At 30.1% G+C, this 12,253-nt stretch overlaps 1 pseudogene; it reads right to left on the bottom strand.

Annotated features, from left to right (window-relative positions):
* Nucleotides 1–5,529: 5,529 nt before the first annotated feature.
* On the bottom strand, nucleotides 5,530–9,780 carry LOC120188323 (annotated as a pseudogene).
* Nucleotides 9,781–12,253: the final 2,473 nt, after the last annotated feature.

The following is a 12,253-nucleotide window of genomic DNA, read 5'->3' as shown; positions in this document are numbered from 1 at the left end:
GAACTGAGTTGGATGGTCATTTCCTAAAACTAATAATAAAAAACTCCTAATTGTTATTAACAAGCTATAACAAACAACTTAACAGCTAACTAACTACCATAATACTCAACAAAAAAGATAAAAAAAAATTAAAAAAAGGGAAAATGACATGGATGAAAATTTTATTTCATGTTAATACAATCTACATCAACACATGTGGTTGTCATGCCACTCATCTATTTATGATTTAACACTCAAGTGATTGAAATAAAAGCAAAGCAAAAGTATATGAATAAATAAATAAAAAAAAAAATTTAGTGACCAAATTATGAGCAAAAAGAAAGTCGAGTTGACAAATTTGCAATTTACCCAAAATCGAAAGTGAAGAGAAAAAAAAATTCAAAAGTTTAGAGATTACAGGGACTGAAGACTATGTGGGTTAAGCTTTTTCCATCTCTTTGAGGGAAGAAGGGCCCCAACTCCTCAGCTTCCGACGCAACGGATGAGCATCCGGGACCTGCAATTTGAATTAATTTTATAAAATAACTCATAATAAAGAATGAGTATAAGATTTTATGATCCAAGAACTTAGAAATTTGTATTAAAATATGATAAATTACGTGTTTGGTATATAAACTATTAATTTTGGTCCGTTTTAGTACTTAAACTTTTATTTTTTTCAAAATCATACCAACGTTTAGTTTTTGTTTCATTTTATCACCGTAAAAAACTTAACGTGAAGTTTTGAAAAAAATTAAATGTTTATGTATTAAAACGGATCAAAACTGATAGTTTAGATACTAAACGCATTAAGTTTTTAATGAAGGAGTACTAAAATGAAACAAAATTTTAAACATTAAGTATGGTTTTGAAAAAATTGAAAGTTTATGTATTAAAAGGGATCAAATCTGATAGTTTAGATACTAAATATATAATTTACTCATTAAAATATTAAGAATGTAAAACTACAAAATTTTATGAAATACAAAATTAAATTATCAATCTAAAATACGAAAAAAATTCTTATATTATATAAAATTTTAAAGATAGGATCGTACTTCCATTCCATCCCAGACTAATAGCCTATAATCATGATTTCTAAGAGTTAAAATTTAGCTCCATTGAGCCTATAATCAAATATAAAACATTATTATTATTAAAATATTATATTAATTTATTCAATATTATTTATGTCTAATTTATTATTAAAATGTATAAAATATTACTCATTATTAATAATTTAATAATAATATTTTTTAAAAATAATTAATTATTTTAGTAATTAATTATATATTATTAAATTTTAAATTTAATATTATATATTATTATAATATAATTGAGTATATATTAATATAATATTGAAAATATAATATTATTAAAATTATATTATGTATATTAAATATTTTAATAATTAATATTTTCTTTAAGATGATACTAAAATATTATATTAAAATTAAATAAATAAAATAATATCATTTTGAGTGCTTATATTTTGAAGTGAAAAGTTAAAAAAATGTTTTATGAAAAAACATATGATAAAACATTTTACAGAAAATACAAATGAATTAGGAAAATGAATTACATTAAAGAAAATCAATTACAACTATCAAATATTGTAAAATATTTTATGTAAAATCAAGTACATTTATCAAATACTGAAAATATTTTTCGAAAAATATTTTTAAACTATCAAACACGAAAAAAATGAGAAAAACATTTTTCAAAAAACATTTTTCAAAAAATATTTTCAACTATCAAACACACCCTAAATGACATTTAACACCGTAACCCCAATATTATAATATAAAACTTGACATGGGACACAATGATGAATAGATTCGTTATATTTTGCATTAATATTTGTTTTAACTTTTTTTTAAGTAACTTGACAAATAATCAAATTTATCTCTTAAAATTACGCATATAATTAACATTAGACACAATTAACGAGACAAAAAGAATACTATTTAAGGTGATTTCAAAGACATGAAGAGCTTTCATAAGATGGGTAACTTGATGGTATAACCAAAAATGTATAAAGAGAACAATTAAGATAGTTGTTTCTTTTAAAAAGTTCAAATTATTATATATTTTAATTATTTATTTTATCTTCCTAAAATTTTATAAAATTATTTATTTTTATATTTTATTTTTTTAACATAAAATTTTATGTACTTTTTTAAATATTACAATAATTAATATATCAAAAAAGATTATAAAATGAGCTAAAAGCTGGAGAAAGAAAACATGATGGACAATTGCAACGGGTAATGTCACTATCCTGAGTAAATCATCATACGAGCTTTGCTTTGGAATTGCTGATAATTTAAAAAGAGTCTGGTGCATGTGCAGACATGACAATATCATCGGCAAAATAGCCTAAATAATGCATATGGGGTATATTATTTCCCAAAAATATGCACTTTGCTTATTATTTTTTCTAAATGGGGTGATATTTACAGTAAACCCATGAATGCCTTGGATCTCTGGGTGTCTTCAATGTAATTTTTCCTGTGCAAAATGGCTTTGGAAATCTTGGCGTCTTTAGGTTTATTTAATACCAATGCTTAGTAATAATTATTTAAGGGAATGCAATGATTCATAACTAATTACATGCATTTAATAAAAAAATTACCCGGTGAATGTGCACCGTACATGCATTCACCAATGTTTTATTTTAATATTTAAATAAACTTTTTAATTTAATATTTTAATAATATTTAATAATAATTTAATAATAATAATTTGAAATATTTAATGATTTGATAATAATGATTACTAATAATGATTATTAATAATGATTTGATAATAATGATAATAATGATTTGATAACATTTTTGATTTAATAATATTTAATTATTCGAATATATATATTTATTACTTAAAGTTTAAAAGGTCAATTTTACTTTTTACTAAAATGGAAAATTGAGATCTATAATGAAAATATTTTTGAAATAATTTTTACTAAAAGCTTCGAACTTTAATCGAGTCCAAAACTCATTTGACAGTATCGTTACTGTTATTTTCCAACGGTTGAATTTTTTAATTTAAAAATATTTAATGATTTGATACTAATGATTTAATAATGATAATTAATAATGATTTAATAATTATTATTAATTTAAAAATAAGAAATGATTTGATACTAATGATTTAGTAATGATTATTAATAATGATTTCATTGTGGTCGTTGTACTTGTTCAAGAGTTTGTTCGTCATAACCAACCTGCTCATTTATCGAGGGTAATATTGGCGTACGATAAAGGATAAATATTTCCGTTTTTGGGTAACTTCTTTATTACCCGTCAGTATAGTTGGGGATCGGCAATATTGACGTTCTTGTATCTCGAGATGTGCAAGGCGTCATTACTTGTAAATGATGTGTATACGACTGAAATCGGTAGATGTACGATGTTATTACAATCGTGGGCATGGCACAAAATTCCATGGTTAACACCGATTAGCCGAACTACAGTTGACTTTCCTCTTGCCGGAAGATAATTTTTTGATTTAAATTTTTTTTATCTTAAATTAATTAAAGAATATTTTGTAAATGATAAATAATTAGAGAATTTTATTTTGATCGATATACAGATGAAGGCATAAAATAGAAGGAACGGGGTTAGCGCACAATAATGTGAAATAGTTTAGGTTTAAGATGGACATCAAATGCAAAGTTGAGGTATATATAAAATTAATTAGGGAATTTATTTTTTATTATGTTTATAATATAATATTGTTGTTTATTTATTTAGTTGAATTTTATATAAACCCTAAACCCTAAATAATAACTATATAATTTTATTTTATAGTTTATTTGGAGGCCATACGATGATGGAGAAATTATGCCGTGCATACCACAACATGTCTGAGAGGGTTGTCAATATTGGTGTGTTGTTACACCATTGATCCATTTCATATTTGTGGAGTTCCAATTTTCCGATAGAGTGTTGAGGCAGTTCGGCTTCTACCAACCTATTACAGGAATTCCAGAGAATCATTACACTCTCCACAGATTAGATGGCGGGGTAGGGTCGGTGAGGATTGGGCTGTGAGGCATGTCAACCATATTAATCATTGGAACAACAGGGGTTTATACTTGCCAACGCTCACTCCCATACAAGCAGATGACTTTGACTTCTAGAGTTCGGATTACCTATTATTATTGGGAACATGGAAAGTCGTTTTTGACAATGAACAGAGAAAGACGTCAATTTATAGAGTATAAGAAAAAAATTTAGTAAACCTGAGAAACCAGGAAAGACTGGGAGTGAGAGTTATTCTCACTATGGAGCATAACAAGCGGCAATGGATAATATCCCACCAGAATCTTTTGATCACACATGATCATTTCATCAAGTGTTTGGTGATTCTGGTGTTACGCCCTACACTCTTCAGCTTGTTCTTCATTAATCACCCATTTTCTCTCCCATGTTTGGGGCAACATATGATTTTGATCAGATGACATCTATGATGACAAATACGAGTATTTGTCCTCAAATGAGAGAGCATAGTGGTGGTGGACATATATTTACAACACCAGATCATATGCCTTCGATAAATCAGCAGGTTGGTTGTGGTGAACAAACTCCTTAACAAATGTAACGACAACAACGAAATCATTATTAGTAATCGTTACTAAATCATTAGTATCAAATCATTTCTTATTTTTAAATTAATAATAATTATTAAATCATTATTAGTAATCATTATTAAATCATTAGTATGAAATCATTAAATATTTTTAAATTAAAAAATTCAACCGTTGGAAAACAACAATATCGAATATTGTCAAATGAGTTTTTGACTCGATTAAAGTTCGGAACCTTTAGTAAAAATTATTTCAAAAATATTTCCATTATAGATCTCAATTTTTCATTTTAGTAAGGAGTAAAAATTGACGTTTTAAACTTTAAGTAATAAATATATATATTCGAATAATTGAATATTATTAAATCAAAAATGTTATCAAATCATTATTATCATTATTAAATCATTATTAGTAATCATTATTATCAAATCATTAAATATTATCAAATCATTATTAAATTAAAGATTTTATTTAAATATTAAAATAAAAACATTGTTGAATGCATGTACGGTGCACATTCACCAAGTAAATTTTTTTATTAAATGCATGTAATTAGTGTTGAATCATTGCATTGCCTTAAATAATTATTACTAAGCATTGGTATTAAATAAACCTAAAGACGCTAAGATTTCCAAAACCATTTTGCATAGGAAAAATTACATTGAAGACGCCAGAGATCCAAGGCATTCATGGGTTTACGGTAGATATCACCCCATTTGGGGAAATAATAAGCAAAGTGCATTTTTTTTTAGGAAATTATATACCCCATATGCATTATTTCGGCTATTTCATCAATCCAAAACTCTCCTTCAAAGTTCATTGCATATATTATTACGTAAAATTATTATCCGAATTTAAACAGTGAATACGACATGGAATAGCTATTGTTGGTGTAACCTTTTTAATAAACAAAAAGATCATAAATGGTTTCAAAAATTATAAAAAAATTCATGATTATGATTATAACTAGAATTGCAATAATGGTATCATTGTAATTTTAACTAAAAAAATTATGACAAACTAAATGTCCAAATTAAGTTGGTCGGAACATATATATTGAATAGCAAGTGGCTGGCTTCAGCTAGAAACGTGAAGATGGCAAGGTGTTGGCAGCGAGGAAATGGGTGAAGAGATTAACGGACTGCCGAGGCGCGAAGACCGGGACTTGATGGCCGGCACCACGCACGGTGGCGAACGTCAGCCCCCCTTCATACACCTCCACCCATCCACCCACTTGACTCTTGTGGAACCATGCCCTCCATTCTTCTTTCACTCTTAATCCCATCTTCTTTATGCTGTACCTCGTCGATGTCACAGGCACTCTCCCATCTGTATCTCCACTGCAATGACGATGACGACGACAATAATTATTCGATTAATTATTCCGTATATATGCGAATATATGCATATATATATATATATATATATATATATATGCGCATATGTAAGCATGCATGTACCTGTAAATCCAAATACGTAGGCCAGCATCTAGGAGTTTCTGAATGACGGGCAACACGGAATCGGGAGAGTCATTCCATCCCTTGATTTCAACGCTGTCAATATTTACGACGGTCATATGAGATATCAGATGTGTGTCGAATATAAATATGTATCATTAAATTTCATGTGTCAGTGTTAAAACAGAGAGAAAGCTCTACTTCGATGATTGGACAAATGCTCTCATTAAATGCTCGAAAGTTACAGGATTCGCTGTCTAGTTTTCATGCACCAGACATTAGCAAATTAATGTAAAACCGGATTTTAGAACAAAGAAAAAACATGGGTTAGTATCATAGTATTAAATTACGGTTGAAACACAGCGTAACAGCCACAACACTATATAACCATTATCGTACTCGGAATTTAGTTCAATACTTGGTATGGTTTTTTCTTACCTGCATGTAGTGTAGGGATAAGGAAGGTTTGTGAGATTAGCATGCAATGCACTTTGAACATCTTTTCTGTTGAAGTACTTCTCGACGTATTCTTCGGTGCATGGATCGTACCCCGACGGTAGCTTATGCCAAAAACCCTAATCAAAACCGAGTTAGTAAACATGCATACATATTATATTATATATATATATATATATATGTATGAAATTATTCAGGGATTTACTGTGAGTTTGGGGTACGTTCTTGTTCCGAGGGACTTAGTGCAAACCGGAGTGTAGATGCTGTACATGTCGATGTTGGCGTAAGCGTCCATGAAACCTCTCAAATGATCGGCACATCGGACAGTTAGGTTACCGGTGCTCTGTTTAAAGTCGCATTCCTTGTTGATCTGATTGTAGAGTTGGTCCGAGATAATCGCGTGACTCCATGCGTAATCGAAGAGCCCTAAGGTATCCGTCGGTTCGTTAATGGCTGCGTTCCCTATCTGGATCATCACAAACCACCCGAACAAACGTTAACGGTTAAAGATAAAAACAAAATTATTCGATCTCGTTTGACTCAACTCAATTACCTACCATAAATCCTTTGAAATTAATGTAGGAATCCGGACTCGAGGCCTTGTTTTTGTCATAAATGAGTTGAGCCAGCTGGGGAACATAATGACCTTGATGGAGACAAAAGCAAGATGAGTGCACACAGAGTAGTAATAATTGAAGGGGTAAAAAGTTAAAAATTTACCAGCATAGCTCTCTCCGGCAATGTAAAAATCACGGGTTTTGAAGTTTGGGAATCTTTTGAACCAATTAGTTAAGAAATCATAAGAGTCTGATGCTGTAATTTCATCGCCAAGTTCATGTAAATCCTTGGAATTGTTGGTGTAAGAAAATCCGACTCCAACTGGCGCCTCCAAAAACAGCATATTTGCCACTATATACACATAAAATTATGTAACATCAAGATAAAGAATATATATTTACTGTATTCATTGATAATAAATAAAATCATATAACATCGATGTATTTAATATATAATTTTTTATTCGAATGGGAATATTTGGAGTACCTTTGTTCCAAGAGACTTTGTTAAAAGTAAGCCGAAAGTCATTGCTACGAATAAGGAAAGGACCAAGCTCTTTGCTGCTCCGTAGGCCACCGACGAGCAACCAGGTCCTAAAACATTGTCGATTTGACTTAAAATTATATTATTCGAATTCGAATTCGAATTTATCTATCGACTCAAATTTAAAACAATTAAATTATAAAATAATTCAATTTAGATTGATTTAAACTCGTAACAATTTTAACCTCAAAATAACTCATATTAAATGATTAAAAAAGTAGGACTGAAATTTATTTGATTCAAATTGATTAAGCTATAAATAAAAGAGATGCTTCTTACCGAACAAAGCAGAGAAGAAATGTACGTTTTTGTAGAGCTAATTGATTAGAATTGGAGGAGCAGGTGGGACCCAACTCTTTTTTTTTTTTTTATAAATATTTTAGGATGATTCAAATCCTCTTTTAATAGGATTGTATAATATCCTAATATGTTTTATAATATATTAATTTATGTTTCCAAGACATGGGCACGTCCGGTCAAACACTCAAAGGTCATGGCCCCGAAAGCGGTAGGGTAAAAGTAACGGGTGTGTCTAATTGCCAATCTTATCTTTGAAAAAAAAAAACTAAAATCCACACTTATTTTACCACTAAATTTGACTTTGGTGGCATAACAGGTAGGGAATTTTTTTCAGTCATTTAAAATTATTAAAATTTAACATCAAATAATATGTTTTCATGAACAAGAAACAATATAATAAATACAATAATACACTTGTATAATTATATAAAAGAAACTTGTATATCAGTCTATATTTGATTATGTAATACTTAAATTATTTAGAATCCTTAAACATTTTAAACGGGAGATTTTTTTTAATGAATCTGAGGTGAATATACAGTAATATATGTTCAAAAACTTTTAATTATTTGACAATTAAGATTCATACTTTTACATGTATAATGTTCGAACCTATGACATTAATATAAAATAATAAACCCTTAACTAGCTTGATTCATGCTTAACTTAAGATTATTACGTGTTTAAACATATTTAAAAGCATGTTTGACTGAAAAAAAAATTAAAGTAATTGTTTTTAATAAGATTTTTAAAATTTTAAAAGAAATTAACATGGAGAAGGAGCAGAAATTTTGTACATAGAATAAACATAGATGGAATGAAGCTCCAAAAATAGGCGAAAACTTAAAAGAAAAACCCAGTGGGTGTAAAAGTAAAATATCTTTTGAGGTTTATAAGACAAATCAATGAATGATTGTTCTTGGAAGAAACACTGCACATACTGTACAGTTATTACGTTCTCGAGGATCTTTATTTTGTTAATAATATACTCTGCTTATCAGCCCCTGTACTTTTCAATTTTAAAATTTTGATCCTAAAGTATTAAATATGTTGAACCAAACAAATTCTACTCTCACTCTCTGTACTATACATAATTATATATATCTCATTCTTATTCTCTAATTTAATCATTTCTAGTCCTTTTAATTGAATCATGTTATCTATATACCATTTAAATTGGGATTAAATCCATAACTTATGGTTAGTATAGGACTAAAGACAGAATTTGACCAGATAATTTTTCTAAAATGGTAAACATATTCTCCTCCTTTATGACAGCAAATATTCTCCAATTTTACTGTGCATTTTTTTCTTTCTTTCTGAACACTTCATTCATCATCTTCTCTGCTCATATTGAAGTCCTTTTTGGAGACAAATGTAGTTTGAAATCTGTTTCGTCTTGGACTGTTTTCTATCATCTATGTTTAAAACCCACTAACTAAGTGCAAATATATATATTGATGTTTGAACTTTGTTTTGAAGTTTAATTTGGTACCCAAGACAAAAGAAACTTGGGTATCAAATTGAACTTCGAAGCTAAATTTAGGTACCAAAATGTATATTTACCCTTTTTGAAGCAAGCAAAACAATGGAAAGAGATATAAAAAATAGTAAGCAATACTGTGAAAGTCAAACCTCCATTAAGCCAAAGAACAAGAGGCTTGCGAGAAGCTCCATCTTGGGCTTCAAAGAACCAGTAGAACAACGCTTTCGACTCTTGTGGCCGGAGTTTGACGTACCCGGCGTAGTGCCGGAACTTCGCCGGCGGCTGTCCGGGCAAGTTCGTCACTCTGTCGGCTTCTTGTTGTTGTAGCGCTGCTCGCCGTGGGGTTGTCTGCTTCGGGTCAAGGTGAAGAGGAAGAAGCAGAGGAGAAAACAAGAGATTAGCTTTGCCATTTGGAAAATTAGAAGCTCTGTTTTGCAATTGGCACCAGTTGGAAGCGAAATGAGGGACTTTGTTGAAGACAGTGGAAAAGGCAGTGGGCTTTTTCTTCATTTATATAAAGGAGTAAATGAAAATATTCAAGAATGTAACTATTTCATAATTGGGGTTTTAAACGGTTTGATTGTGTTCTCTGTCCCTATACTCTTGAAAATTCAAAACTTAATCCTCCACTTTGAATTCCATGACTTTAGGCTCTACTTGGCAGAGCATAAAAGATATTGAAAGGATTATAAAATAAAGGGTAAAGTATACAAATGATCCTCCAACTATAGATATTACTTTGTTGAGTTCTCTAACTATTAAAAGTTAATCCTCCGCTTTGAATTTCACGACTTTAGGCTTTACTTGGTAGATCATAAAGGATATTGAAAGGATTATAAATTAGGGTGAAGTACATAAATAGTCCCTCAACTATAGGTCACTACTTTTTTGAATCCCCGACTATTAAAAATTATAAAATGGTCCAATGACTATATGATGTTGCTTTATTGAGCCCATCGACTATTAAAAGTTGCGAAATGGCTATTCGACTATTCATATGTTTCAAACTTGTCTTTTTTGGTAAAAACTTAATTGTCGTCTAAGCTGGACGTTAACATGTTCAATGATATGCTGGTACTTCTGGGATTAGATTTTAACGCATATCATTGAACAAGTTAATGTCCAACTTAAATTACCGTCAATTTTTTAACGAAAAAGGACGAGTTTGAAACATATGAATAGTCGGGTGACCAGTTTGTAACAGTAAAATGACACCCTATAGTTGAAGTATCATTTTATAATTTTTAATTGTTACGAGACTCAATAAAGTAATATTCTATAATCAATGAACCATTTGTTTATTTTCCCCTATAATTTAAATTTTTTTAAATAGAGGGATTAAATTTTTGCAAATAAAAATAAAATGACTATTTTTTGAAATCTCAAAAAGTACAAAAGAGTGGGAGCAAAATTAAACCTTTATAAATCAATCTAAACCTACTTGAAATTAAAAAATGGGCAAAAACACAAGTTTACAAGCCGACCCGGGCAAGGTTAAAAGATCCGGAACCCATGACAAGGAGCATGGGCGGTGCCCTACGCCCTATGTCTCGTGAGACTTCCGTACTTACTATTTCAACTTTGGTAATTTTTCATTAATATAACTTTGTTTGGTACAATAATAATACGCTTTTGTTCTTATTTCTTATTTTGTCTTCCTCCTTTAATATTTCCATTTAAATATTATTAGTATATGTATCTGTTTAAATTCAGAATTTCAAGAAGATTAATATTCTCTTTAATCACCTATTTTCGTCGGTTCATCTCTAACATTAATCTTTAATAAACTAATGGATTTTATTCAAAGAAAAAACACATTTTTGACAAAAATTGAAATATTAAGAATTAATGTGCTTCAAGAAAATAAGAACTAAAGTAATCACTCTTTCGAATATTAAGTGATTATTTATAAAAAAAAATTGATTCTGTCAAATGCAATGTATTTTTACCACTATATTCAGCGTTAATTGGCAAAAGAAATAATGTATTAATTCAAGTATAATTATTGGATTACAATAATCTATTTCATATATTGTTTTACACTATCGATTAAATTAATTGATCGAATAATGGATTTTTTTTGTAAGATGGTATTTTGTATTAAAAGATAAAACAAAGTAAATCATCTCAAGAATCTCGTTAAAAATCTCCCTAATACTAAATGGAGGAAAAAGAGTATACCTTAAGATGATGATGACCAATTACACACCAAGCTAACTTCACAATCAAAAACCAGCCCTACAGCAATTACACCAGCAGAACCAAATGACCAAACTAGACAAACCATAATAAGGAATATCGAACCTCAGAGGGACCAAAACATAGAGTAGACAACCAAAAAACAAAAAGCGAACCAACACCTCTAACAAAACACCAGCCGCAACCAGAGCTAGGCTAAAACAACTGGATTCAAACAAAACACAAGTGCGGAGAAACACTCGAACCTTACTAAAAACAACAACGACCAAAGATGAAGCATCATAAACTCCAAACAGATTCACAAGAGAAGTCAAACGATGGAAAACGAAAACCTTCTCATCCCTCTAAATTCCACCCCAAAGCAACGGCAACCGCTAGAGCCAACTCTGCTTCATCATATACACCTCGAACTCCCTCGTAATACACTTCATCTCTGCCTCCAACAAGATTGCGTCTACTACTAACGTTTGGCCTACCATCCCGACACCTTCGATCGAAGATTTTCCTCTTTCCAAAAATGAGCCTTGACGATGCTCTCAGACTGACCCCACACGCCCATCGTCTTCTAACTTTAGAAACTCTAGCAACACTCGAAGAACTGGGGATAATAGGCCTCTTAAGAGAGCTCCCAGTACTTAAAACGCAATTAGCTATCGGATGTTTCTCATCCAACATGAGGAAGGA

This window comes from Hibiscus syriacus, unplaced genomic scaffold (assembly GCF_006381635.1).
Source record: "Hibiscus syriacus cultivar Baekdansim isolate YM2019G1 unplaced genomic scaffold, ASM638163v2 tig00116944_pilon, whole genome shotgun sequence".
Lineage (NCBI taxonomy): Eukaryota > Viridiplantae > Streptophyta > Magnoliopsida > Malvales > Malvaceae > Hibiscus > Hibiscus syriacus.
The sequence above is the reverse complement of the archived record's forward strand: the minus strand, read 5'-3'. Positions and strand labels throughout refer to the sequence as shown.